Below are 13,690 nucleotides of genomic sequence, written 5' to 3'. Positions count from 1 at the left end.
AGAAGGGTCCCCACGGGCCCCCTCTGAAGATATCTAATTTGCTGAGATACTTGAAATCCTTAGTAGGGTGACTGGCAGTCCAAAAACTGAGGAAGAGTCAGTTCTCGTGAAGGCTTTCGGGTCTCAGTCTTCCACCTCTTGGGTGTCTCTGCCCTTCAATGAGCTTATGCAGCTAGTCTCACGAAGGGCATAGGTGTCTCCTGTTACTATGGAGCCTGTCCCTAGGATGCCTAATAAGTTTATATCTGCCCCTCCAGGATAAATCTTTCTTGTCAAAAGGTGTGCCAGTTGATGCCATAGTGGTGGCGGTAGCCACCAAAAAGGAAATTTCTGAAACTTCCTCGTCTATCCGTCTTCCTAACAGAGACTCCAGGATCATGGATAGATATGGGAAGCGCATGTTTAGTTCAGCAATCTTTGCACTCCGTTCACTTGACTATTTAACGAGATTACAAAGAGATCTCCTTAAAGACCTGGGAGATGCTCTTCAGGGTACAGGAGCTGCAGGAGCCTCAGACAAAGTTGCCTCCCAGCTTGCTACCCTCAACTCCATAGTAAACTCGTCTATGCATCTCATTTCATATGCAACTGATGGAACGAGTAGGGCAGCGGGTACAGGAGTTGCTCTTAGGAGACACTCATGGATGTGCTTGTGTTCCTTTGCGGATGATGGCTCGTCGCTTTTCAGACCCAAAGTTAAGGAAACTTTGACCAGGTGTGAGCAAGAGGGAAAGACTCTTGTCTGCCATCAGAGTCCGTTTTTCCACCCCTACCAGACCCTAACCTAAGGGTCAAAAGGGAGGAAAAATGTGGTTCCGAAAAGCCCAAGGAGCCTTTCAGGACACACGTGGTTAACACCCCTCCAGAGGCATGGAGGGGGCAGTAATGTAAGATGCTGCCCTCGCCGCAGAGGGGGTACGCAAAACCAGGGCGACACAGATCACTTCTTTGGGAAGCCCTACCAGCGCTCCTGAAAGGAGGCCCAACTGTCCTGCTTTGGAGGCAGTTGGGGGTCACTTATCTTTGTACCCAGATGCCTGGCTGAAAATAAAAGACAGCTGGATGCGTACTACCACATAAAAATGGCCAGGCCATCCAGGGATCATCTGCACTTCTGGCTGGGAGCCAATCATTACCAGTTTCGAGTCCTGCCCTTTGGTCTCACTGCAGCCCCCAGAGTGTTCACCAAATGCATGGCAGTGGTCACGGCTCACCTGAGACGTTTAGGATTCCAGGTGTTTCCATACCTGGACGATTGGCTCCTTACTGCCACCACCAGGCATCAACTCATTCAGGCCAGGGAGTCCACTCTGTCACTCTGCAATCAGCTGGGCATTACAGTTAACTTAGAAAAATCTGCCTTGTCGCCATTGCAGCATATTGTCTTTATCGGAGCAGAACTGGACACCACCACCACGCTAAGACTTCCAGTAGAGAGAATCTTACTTCTCCGTCAGCATGTCCGCATATTAATATCCAAAAACAAAGCATCAGCATCAGAAGTTCTGAAATTGTTAGAAATGGCAGCAGCAATTCTGGCCATACCACTGGGTTGTATGCACATGAGGATACTGCAATGGCTGTTGTTCACTCAATGGTCTTACCAAGAGCTCCCCATATCTCACATGATAATCACAAATTCCTGCAAAAAGGATCTTCAGTGGTGGTTGACGTCACTTCATGTTGCAGTAGGACGCCCACTTGTGCTACCCCCTTTAGCGGCCACAGTGTCCATGGATGCTTCTCTGATAGGGTGGGGGGGGCATATTCAGGGAAAGTCAGCTCAAGGCACATGGACCGATCAAGAGACACACCTGCATATCAGTGTCATAGAGATGAAAGCAGTACTTTTGGCATTGCAGTACTTCCAGGATGCTCTTCCTCTGGGTACAGTTGCGATTCAGACGGACAGCATGTCAGTGTTCTGGTATCTGAACAAACAAGGAGGAACCAGATCATACCCCCTTTGTCACGAGGCCCTCAGAGTATGGCAGTGGGCTATTTCCACCCAGCGCTTTCTGTTAGCAACACACATCCAGGGGAAATCCAACGTGATAGCAGACAAGCTAAGCAGATCAGATGTTCATCATGTTACCCTGCTGCAGTCATTACACTTGGGTTATCCTGTCGTCAGGCGGTCCCGCAGTCAGCCGGATTTCCAAAGTCTTGGTCCGACGTCAGTTGCAATCGCCTCATCCCTGACGTCAGTGCGCCAGGGGTACATATATTGCAACCGAAGCCATTTTCTTCAGTCTTTCTTGCCGCGAGGTGCCCGAAGCAGAAGCAGTTCGCAAGTGCCGGTCGGCCGACTCCTGAAATTTTCGAATTCGAATTTCAGACCGAAGTCTTCTATAAAGCGAAGTATCCCGTTGGGGAAACTTTTCTTGCCTCAGACCGATGTCAGAAAAAGTTAACAATTGCATTTCTTGTGGGAAGCAAATACCTCATAAGGATTTTCATTCTTATTGCATACCTTGCCTGGGCCCTGATCACGACATCACTTCCTGTCGTTTTTGTGCTAGATTTAATAAACCTACTATTAAAAGACGATTTGATTTTGCATGACACTTTTTTGGCAGAAAATTTGATTATACCATGCCGTCGGAGCTTCCGACTACCAGCATGCACAAAAAGCGCAGGGATAAGGATCGACAGCCCAGGCCTAACACCGAGGCGATTCCGAGGCCTCGGTTGATCCGGTCTCTGTTTATCAGTGAGGCTCCTACGCAGCCTCTGACTACCGCAGTTCTAGAAACCGAGACCGCTACAGATATTTTGACGGAATGTACTAGGCCGACGCAGCCTTTTACTTCAGGCCCTACTGACGATTTACCTTCCAAGGATGTCGGTGCTTCTGAAACGCCATTGGTTTCAGAAGGCGTTTTCAGACCGACGACTCTTAGTCAAAACGTTTTCCCAAGTCGAAGACTCCTTCCAAACCGAAAAAGGCTTCACTTCAGTCTCCTGTTCAAGGCCCTATGCCTAAGAAACAGATGCTCAAGATGGCTGAAGATTTGATTTCTCTTATCAGGGGTTCTCACCCTCCTCCTGACAAAAGGCCTAGACTAGAGGAAGAATCTGCTTCCTCTGAACAACTGTCTATTTCTTCGGATTCCTCTGAGGACCGAGACGATTCCTTCTCTCCTTATGAAAATTCTGATGCTGAGGACTCTATTCCCTCAGCTTCCCCTCCAGAAGATTACTCCTTTGGGGAAACTTTACACACTATGAGGGAACATTTTCACTGGGAAGGTCAGGATTACTCTGATTCCAAGAAAAGGCTCAGAGAGTTTCTTTTACTCCCCCAACACAGACCTCTAGCCATCCCTCCTGTTTTGGACATTGTGGATGATGTCTATTTAGAATCCAGTTTCAACCCTGACTCTCTGCCTCCTGCTCCGGCCAAGCCTGACAAGATACTACAGAGTACCTGATTCCCACAAATTTCTTTACTAAAGCCCAGTAGCTGGCCCAGAGACTATCTCCCAGGATCCCAAGGGGACTAAGGCTTCCATGGCAAAAAATCCAGTACCTTCTGAAAGGGATTCTAGAGCACTAGACAGATGGGGGGAAAAAGGTTTATACCTCAGCCACTTTAGCTATGAGAGCTGTAAACTGTCAATTTCATATGCTTAAGTATCAGCAATTTCTGATCTCTCAGTTAAAACAAAAGATAACCACCCTCCCTCAACAATCTGAATTGAAAGAAGTACAGGATTTGTTGCACGCCACCGAGCAGGTAGGCAAACATACCTTGCAATGTGGATTTGATTCTTTAGAGGCCTCCTGCAGAGCAGCTGTCACTGGATCAGTTATACGTAGGCATGCCTGGTTAAAGGAACAAAGTCTGCCTGATCATGTTAAAGCAAAACTACTAGATGCTCCCTTACAGCAGGATGTTCTTTTTGGTGTTAAAGCAGAAGAAGTTTTAAAGAAAATGGAAGATAAGGCAAAATCAATGCAGACAGTCAAAGATTTCCTACAAGTACAACCCCCTCGCTTCAGCAGAAACTGGCCAACAAAAAATTGGTCCTTTCCAGCCACTGACAGGCCTCAGAGGGGTAAATACAGGTGCCCAAGGGGCAGAGGACAACCACAAGCTCAGTATATACCTCGCCAATGGGGCACTCCAACCCAGAAGGGAGGAGAAGACAGGTCTCAAACCACCAGAAGGCAAACTCAATGACTTGCACCTCAACTGGCCAAACAAAGCTCTTTTGTCAGCCCCCCTGGGGGGAAAGCTAGCACTATTTGCAGACAACTGGCACATGGTCACAAAGGACAAATGGGTACTAGACATAATTTTACGAGGATACAGATTCCACTTTCACACCTTGCCAATAAAAAGAGGAATGCCAAACCTGCCACAAAATCAAAGGGCAGAGGCTCAAAAACAAATTACAGCTCTCATGGCCATGAGAGCCATTCAAAGGGTACCAACTCAAGAGCAAGGCCAAGGATTTTACTCCAGACTCTTCCTAGTACCCAGAAAAGAAAATGCTTGGAGACCAATTCTGAACCTTTCAATTCTAAACACTTACTTACAAGTTCCCAAATTCAAGATGCTAACACTACAGCAGCTACTTCCCATGTTGGGCAAGGAAGCATGGCTGGTAACGTTGGACCTCAAGGAAGCATACCTGCATGTCCCTATCAGACAAAGTTGCAGAAGATACCTCCGTTTCATTGCAGGTTCAACCCATTATCAATTCTCTGCACTGCCCTTTGGCTTATCTACTGCGCCCAGAGTATTCACAAAATGCCTGGCACCAGTAATTGCATATTGCAGACAAAGAGGAATTCAAATATATCCATACCTGGACGACTGCCTCATTCAAGCAGAAAGAAAAGACATTCTCTTACAACATCTGGCTTTTGTGAAGCATCCACTGACTTGTCTGGGGTACACAGTAAACGAAAAGAAGTCAAAACTAGTACCCTCACAAAAAATGACATTCCTGGGTGCCAGTTTGGACACAACGGCCCAGAAGGCTTATCTTACACCAGACAAGCAATTACAACTGACTCAGTATTTCAAAACAAGGGCAACAAAGACCCAATTAACTGCAAGAAAAATTCTGCAGGCTTTGGGCTTCATGGCATCTTGCATTCTGATAATACCATTTGCAAAACTGCATATGAGGAAATTACAGTGGTACCTAAAAAGCGTATGGTCTCAACACAGCCACAGCTTGGACACAGTGATATCTCTCATTCCCTGACTTCAACAGGAATTTGTATGGTGGGCACAGGCATGTCACCTCAACAAGGGTCAGCCTTTCACCTTGCCCCCACCCAGGCAAATAATCACAACAGATGCTTCAGACTATGCCTGAGGGCACACATGGCAGGGCAATGCATTCAAGGCCTATGGACTTCAGAACAAAGAAAACTGCACATAAACCAAAAAGAGATGCTAGCTGTACAGAAAGCTCTGACAGCCTTCAATGATCTACTACAGCCTGGACAACTTGCAGTAAAGACGGACAACACCACAGTAATGTGGTACATAAACAAACAAGGGAGCACACATTCCTACCCTCTTTGCAGGCAAGCAATAATCTTATGGAACACAGCTCTGGCCTACCAAGTCCAGTTACAAGCTCAATTCCTGCCAGGACAGAAAAACACATTGGCAGACGACCTAAGCAGAAACATCAAAGATCCCCATGAGTGGAAGCTAGACCCACAAGTATTTACAATGATAACTCAAAGATTGGGCCTACCAAATATAGACCTGTTTGCCAGTCCTCAAAACTAGCAGCTGACAAAATTTTGTACAAGCACATTCCACCATCAAGCTTGGAAAGTGGACGCTCTCTCCTTCAGTTGGAAAAACCTGACAGTATATGCCTTTCCTCCATTACCTCTTCTCACAAAGGTTCTTTTGAAGGTCAAAAAGGAGATACCTCGAATGATTCTCATAGCCCCAGACTGGCCACGCCAGCACTGGTACCCACTATTGAAGAATGTGGCTCACAGCCCACCATGGATATTGCCTTAAATACCTCATTTGCTCACGCAACAAGACAAGCAGATTCTACACAGCCAGATCAAAACCTTAAACCTGGCTGCATGGCAAATCAATTAAGCATCCAACCAGCCTCTCTTTCACAAGCAGTGCTGGATGTTATTCCAGAAGCCAGGAGGCCAAGCACCAGGAAGGCTTACTCAGACAAATGGAAAAGGTTTTCTGCTTGGAACCAAGCTAAAGGCCAAGACATAACTCAGCCTCATATGCCTCACATTCTGCAGTATTTAGCTGAGATGTTGCATAAAGGACTTTCCTTCTCCTCAATTAAGATCCATGCTTCAGCTATTTCAGCTCACTACGACACAAATCCACCTTTATTTTCAAATCCACTCCTAAGGCAGTTACTCAGAGGGGCAAAAAACATTAGACCACCTAGAAGAGCTCCTACACCAACAATGGGACCTCCGCTTTGTTCTGGAAAAAACTAACGCTTCCTCCCTTTGAACCAGCTTTTTCTGCAGACCTTCAGTTCCTATTTTGGAAGACTGCCCTGCTCCTGGCAATAACTTCTGCTAGGAAAGTTTCAGAATTGCAGGCACTTATGGCAGTGGAACCTTTTCTCATTTTTCATCAAGACAGAGATGTTATGTGATCCTATCTCGCCTACATTCTGACTGATGGGTTCCTCTAATTGCAGGATGCACCACCACTAATCCCCCAGATCTCGTTTGCGCTTACAGAGCTTGGGCTCCCCCAGATCTCGCTTGCGCTTACAGAGCTGGACGGTCTCAACATTGGCTGGGCTAAGTACTATATTAATAGTATATTTTCCTGTCAGTAGTTCTCTCTTTTTAAAAAAAAGTTTTTTTAAGCTATTTTTTTTTGTCTGAGTGTGTCTCTGTTGTTGTTTGATTGATTTAAATTTCCTGAAGAGAAGGTTTTTTTTAGTTAGAGGGGGGCCCCCAATAACTAACTACTTCACAGTGGTTGTGTGTGGGTGAAGTATGAGTTAGTGGGTCTTGACCCTCTTTGTTTCCTCTTTGTTTCTTCTTTTTCCCTTGCTAAAAAAAAAAAAAAAAAGTGTTTTTGTTTTCAGTTTATAATTTTTGAGTACAGGACATTCTTATTGTACTTGTGTCCCAAACTGTTTGAAGTTTACTGTTTCTGTTTTTTCTGCAATGTCTAAGGAACACAAACCCTCCGGTTTTAAAAGTGCACAGTGTGGGGTAAAAATCCATAACTAAACATCTCCAGGAATCCTGCAGTGTATGCCATGCTTTTTCTCTCTCCTCTCCCAGAGGAGAGAAACAAATTAATCCTTAAAGGATTAATCAAGCCTTCTTCGAGGAGGCTTTATCTTCCTCTCAGTCTCCTTCTAAGAAGAACCAGTCAGTCGGGAAATTTCCTTGAAGGCTCGGAGCCGAGCATAAGTGGAGGAGTCCTTTCGGGCAGTCCCGAGCCCGAGCCGATGGAGAAATTGGTTTTGGCCCGATATATATCTTGAGATCTTCCAGGATGTCTGATTCGGACATCGACAGGGTGCTCCTTCACTCCAGTCTCCTCCGGTGTTCCAAAGATGGTTTTTTTCTCCAGCCCAGTTGGCTTCCTCCTCCAACAGCTTTGGCACCGTTGGAGCAGGTGGAACCAGTGGAGGTGTTAGGTCAGGCCCCGACTTGCTCTCGACTCGGCTCTGGTCCGGTCAGTTCGCGACTGAGACTCGTGTTAGGTCAGGGCCCACCTTGCTCCGACTCCGGCTCCGGAGTCGGTTCAGTGCGCGCTCTTCTTCCCGCCCTGGGGGCTTGGGATTGATGCTTTCTGTCCCAAGTCTCCTCTTGGTGGCCGGGGCGGGCGGAGGGGACCTTCCCAGGATTCTGGTGGTCCCGCTTTTCAGCTGAGGAGTGCTCTAGTGCAAATCTTCATTGGCTACCTCCACAGTTTCCAGCTCCCCCCTTCCCTACATTTGGAGACTGGGTCTTTGGCAGTCCCTGTCCGCTGACACAGGTTACCCCCCTCCTGGAGGTCCTTCTGAAGCCTCTTCGAAGAACCTCCCAGGAAGAAAACATGCAAGAGGAAGCACGTTGACTTTGACATCTGACACCGATCTCGATGATGCAGAGGGGTCCCAAGTCTCGTCGTCGATGATGTCTCCTTTGCAGACATCCTAGAAGCCCTAAAACAAACGAGGCGGCTGGTCCAAACAAACTCCTCTGCTGATGAGTCGGTGTTCCTGAAGGCCTTTGGGGCTCAGCGCTCTTGGATTTGATCTGTCCCTGGACTCTGTGGAACCAGTGCCCACTGCCCAAAAAAATTTCTTTCCAGCACCCCAGATAGAGAGTTCCTCACGAAAGGTGTGGCTGTGGATGCTATGGTGGTGGCATCTGCTACGCAGCAGGATGTAGCAGAGACTTCATCCTCCTAATAAGGAGTCTAGGAGCATGGATCGGTAAGGCAAGTGCACCCTAAGTTCAGCGGCCTTTTACCTGAGGTCTCTGAACTACCTAACGACTTCGAGATTCCAGAGGGATCTGATCAAGGAACTGTCCATACCCTCCTAGGTAACCTGCCTGAGGAGCTGGCCCAGACGGTTGGTTCTCAGCTGGCTACAATGTCATCCATTTCAACTTCGTCCATGAGGCTCATCTCGGTACAGGCATTGCTCTAAGGAGACAAGCCTGGCTCCGCCTGTGTCATTTCGGAGGCCTTCAAGTCTTCATTAGCCGGCCCGCCGACGCCCTTTGATGGGTCCTCCTGTTTGGGCCCAAGGTGAAAGACACTCTTACCGCTGAGCAGGAGGGTAAGACTCTGACTGCCGGAGGGGCGATTTTCCACGGCCTTATCCCAAGGCTAAAAGAGGGGAAGATGTGGTTCCGAGATCGCAGAAGTCTTACCCTCCCAGCAGGAAGGTTCCTCCAGAGGCAGAGGAGGGGAAATTATCAGGAAGACGCCGCCCCCCAGAGGCGCAGAGGCCCCGCATACTGGAGACCGCGAGTCCTTTCGTGGCTCTTCAACCTTTCATGGTCCCTGAGGGATTGCCCGACTGTGCTGCTCGCCAGTCGGGGTCGACACCTAAAGGCCTGCAAAGGCATCACTCAGGCCCGATGGGTGCTTCGATTTATCGCCGGAGGTTACTCCATCCCATTCTGTCGCCTCAGTCCAAAAGAATCCCGACCCGCCACCCAGTCAACGGATACCGCAGCCATAGAAATTTCAAAACTGCTGCAAAAGGGCTATCCAAAACCCCCAGACCAGATCGGATTAGGGACTTACTCAAGATTCTTTTAGTGCCAAAAAGACGGGGACTTGAGGCCCATTTTGGACCTAAGCAACCTAAACCGTTCAGTCAAGAAGTCCAAGTTCAATGGTCACTTTACAAACCATTCTCCCGTTGTTGGAGAAAGGTGTTTGGATGTGCTCCATAGACCTCCATATCAATATACATCAAACGTCCAGGAGACACTTGCGCTTCAGCCTAGGAAGCAGTCATTTTCAGTTCCGCGCGCTGCCCTTTGGTCTCACCACAGCCCCAGGGTGTTCACCAAATGCTTGGCAGTAGTGACTGCTCACTTGAGGAGTCTAGGATTCCAGGTGTTTCCACGACTGGCTTCTAACTGCCACCTCCAAGCATCTACTTCAACGGAGCCTGCAAGCCACAACATCACTGGGCAATTCCCTCCGAATCACCTTCAATTGGCCAAAGTCTGTGTTACGGCCATCTCAAAGAATAAGATTCATAGGGGCAGAGATAGATTCAAGCCAGATGTCTATCTACCTGCAGACAGAATTCAGATCATACAAAATCAGGTTCGAGCCTTACTCCCCAGGTCCAAAGCCCCAGCCAGAATGGTCATGCAGCTATTGGGATCGATGTCTGCCACAGTTCTGTTAGTTCCCTTGGCAAGGTTGCACATGAGAATCCTCCAGTGGCTTCTTTCAACTCAGTGGTCCTTTCAGGAACTCCCTCTCAATCATCTAATATGGATCACAGAATCTTGCAGACGGGACCTTCGCTGGTGGCTAGTGTCTTCCAATCTGGATCGGGGATGACCCTTTGTTCTTCCTCCTCCGGGGGCCACTTTGACCACGGACACCTTCCAGACGGGGTTGGAGTGCCCTGGGCAGGTCAGTCCAGGGCAAATGGCTTCCGGAAGAGACCTCTCTCCACATCAACATCCTAGAAATGAGAGCAGTACTCCTGTCCCTTCAAGCCCTTCACTGTTACCTCCCTCAGGGCATAATTGCTGTTCACTCGGACAACATGTCAGTTGTCTGGTACCTGAACAAGCAGGGAGGAACCAGATCCTATCCTCTTTGCAGAGAAGCGATGAGGGTCTGGGAATGGGCAATCTCAACCAAACGCTTCCTAGTGGCTACTCACATACCGGGCAAATCCAATGTCATAGCCGACAGGTTGAGCAGAACCATCCTCTCTCCTTACGAATGGTCTCTGAACATGAATGTTACAAGACAGATTTTCAGCGAATGGGGAGTTCCGTAGAATTCTTCTCTAACCCCGCCGGGAAGAGCCCTATGGACGTAGTCCATCCTTGGCCCACCGACCTGCTTTATGCCTTCCCCCAAGGTAATTCAGAAGGCATCTCTTAGGGAGCAAGATGATCTTAATTGCTCAAGTCTGGTTTCTATCTTTGGAAACATGCTCTGAAAGGTCCATGGTTCCTGGACCAAGTCCCAGACCTACTGATTCATCAGTCGGGACTACTACACCAGTCCCTACACACATTAAAATTGATGGCCTGGCTCCTCCTCTTCCGACCATAGTCAGGAGACATGCACTAGACCCAGAGGTAGTGCACATATTGTCTTCAGCCCACAAGTCTGCTACAAAACTGTATTCTAGCAAATGGAAAAGGTTTGCTATCTGGGCTCAACTCCGGGCCTGGACCCCATTTCTACTCCGTGGCAGAAGTACTGAAGTTCCTGACCTCTCTTTTCAACCAAGGCTCTTCTGTTTCTACCATCAAAGTACAATTGGCAGCGATTTCTAATTTTCATGAATCCATAGACCCTCCCTTAATGAGCAACAGGTTGTGTAAGACCTTCTTGAAAGGTGCTGCTCTATTAAGACCTCCGATTTCTCATCCTGCACCTCCATGGGATCTCGATATAGTATTACGTGCCTTGACTTCTTCCCCCTTTGAATCGGCAGCTACCTGTGATCTAAAGTTTCTATCATGGAAGACAGCCTTTCTAGTGGCAATTACTTCAGCCAGAAGGGTTTCAGAACTTCAAGCTTTGTCAGTGAACCCCCCGTATTTGGTTTTTCATACAGACAGGGTTTCCCTCAGACCAAATCCTTCTTTTGTTCCTAAAGTCTGTTCTACTTTATGCTTGCAACAGTCATTAGAGCTCCCAGTTTTTTTCCCAAAATACGCCAATAAAGCGGAATTTATTTTCCACACACTAGATGTCCACAGGCAGTTACGTTTTTATTTGGATAAGACCAAACAATCAAGAAAGACAGATCAGTTGTTTGTGTCCTTTGCAGAAAACAAATTGGGCAACGCGGTCACAAAGGTCACCATTGCCAAATGGATCAGAGACTGTATTACTCAAGCTTATATTTATTCTAACAAAGAGCTTTCCGTCTCTGTCAAGGCTCATTCTACAGGGGCTATGGCTACTTCGGTAGCATTTCATTCTAAGCTTGCTATTGGTGACATTTGTGCTGCGGCTACATGGTCTTCTCCGCACACCTTCATTTCTCACTACAAATGCCTTAGGGCAGATAGCCTAGTATAAACCTATGAACCTATGAACAAATTAGATGTGGATCTAGAGGACGAGCTTCATTTGGTTCCACAGTGCTCAGGAGTGTTTTCCAATGAGCCACCCGGGATTTAGGTGCTAGGGACGCTGTCCCATCTGTCAGAATGTAGGCGAGATAGGATCATAAACATCTTTAGTTATGTACTCACCATAACTTCAGATGTTTGGGATCCATCTCCCTTCCTTGGAGATCAGAGGATATCAGAAGGTCCGAATCCTGTTTCATCTTGAAACATCTAACAATGTTATATAATCAAGCTGTGCATGTGTGCATGAATGCGGACAAACAAGATCTGGGGGATTAGTGGTGGTGCATCCTGGGATAAAGATAGCTCAGCCAATTAGAGGCCTCGCTCTATAGCATAAGCGTGCCGAGTCGGAGGAGCCGGGGATCCGCCAACCCATCAGTCAGAATGTAGGCGAGATGGATCCCAAACATCTGAAGTTGTGGTGAGTACATAACTAAAAGTTTCTCTACGAACTAATCCTTCTTTCATGCCTAAGGTGGTTTCCAGTGTAGCTCTAAATCAAACCATCCACCTACCCACTTTCTACCCCTATCCCCAGAACAAAGGTGAAAGACTCCTGCATTCCTTGGACATTCACAGTCAGCTTAGTTACTGCTTGGATAAAACTAAGGCTTTCAGAAAAACTGACCAGCTCTTTGTTTCCTATGCTACAGCCTCTCAAGGGAAGGCCATATCCAAGCAAACCATTTCTAAATGGATAGGCCATTGCATCCGATTCTGCTATACCCATAATGGCAAACCAGTTCCTCCTACCATTAGATCCCACTCTACCAGGGCAACAGCTACCTCTACAGCCTTTCTCAGTGGGGTTCCTACCAAGGAAATCTTAGAAGCTGCAACTTGGAGTTCAGTGCACACCTTCACCAAACACTATCACTTACCTCTTTATTCTAAGTCCAGGGCAGGCTTCACCACAGCAGTTCTGCAGGGCCTCATTGCCTCCACTAACCCTCAATGATGCCTCCACCCTACCTTAGCTTTGGGACTCAACCCAAGTATAATGACTGCAGCAGGGTAACACGATGAGCATAGTACAGTTTTGTACCTACCATAAATGTAGATGTTCGAGTGTTCACCCTGCTGCTGTCCAGGTTACCCTCCCTCCAACCCCTCTGATCTACTAGCTAAACCTCTGATATGCCTTACTGATGTATTTGCTTATAGCTGAATGGATTTTGTGTTTGTACAGTGTTCACACCATTTGGTACTGATTTGGATCACCTTTTTGGGGGCACCTGACGTCTGGGGCAAGAAAAACTGAAGAAAATGGCGTCGGTTGCAATATATGTACCCCTGGCGCACTGACGTCAGGGATGAGGCAACTGCAACCGACGTCGGACCAAGGCTTTGGAAATCCGGCCGACTGTGGGACCGCCTGACGACAGGATAACCCAAGTGTAATGACTGCAGCAGGGTGAACACTGGAACATCTACATTTATGGTAGGTACAAAACTGTACTTTTGTTACCCCACGAGTGGTCCCTCAAGATGGAATTAGCGGACAGGATTTTCCGCAGGTGTGGCCAGCCTTGCTGCAACCTTTTTGCCAGTCACATGAACATGAAATGCAGAAGCACTTTGCCCCGATTCCTCCTCCAGGAGAAGCCCCAAGGGACGCACTCATTCATGATTGGCCCCCCGCGGGTCTCTCTTATGCATTCCCACCAATCCCATTGATACCCAAGATATTGCAGAAAGCAAAAGCCCTGGGAGGGACCATTATTCTAATAGCTCCTCATTGACCATTTGGTTCCCCTTCCTTCGACTTAATCTTTTGGAGGACCGCTGGATTCTGGACCCAGTTCTGGACCTTCTGACGTACTCGCCAGGGGAACATCATCCCTCTCTGTAGTCCCTGAAGCTGACAGCTTGGGTGCTCCAATTCCCATCATAGCCAGGTTCC

General features: G+C 47.7%; 1 protein-coding gene across 1 annotated transcript in view; it reads left to right on the top strand.

Annotated features, from left to right (window-relative positions):
* SPTLC1 (serine palmitoyltransferase long chain base subunit 1) overlaps nt 1–13,690 on the top strand; it is a gene marked incomplete at its 5' end in the record, with an annotated part of 1,612,539 nt that overhangs the window by 1,196,639 nt on the left and 402,210 nt on the right. The gene's annotated exons all lie outside the window — the stretch shown is intronic.

Source organism: Protopterus annectens, chromosome 2.part0, assembly GCF_019279795.1.
Source record: "Protopterus annectens isolate FY-2018-M chromosome 2.part0, PAN1.0, whole genome shotgun sequence".
NCBI classification, from domain to species: domain Eukaryota; kingdom Metazoa; phylum Chordata; order Ceratodontiformes; family Protopteridae; genus Protopterus; species Protopterus annectens.
Note: the sequence above shows the minus strand (reverse complement) of the source record. Positions and strands in the feature narration are given on the sequence as shown.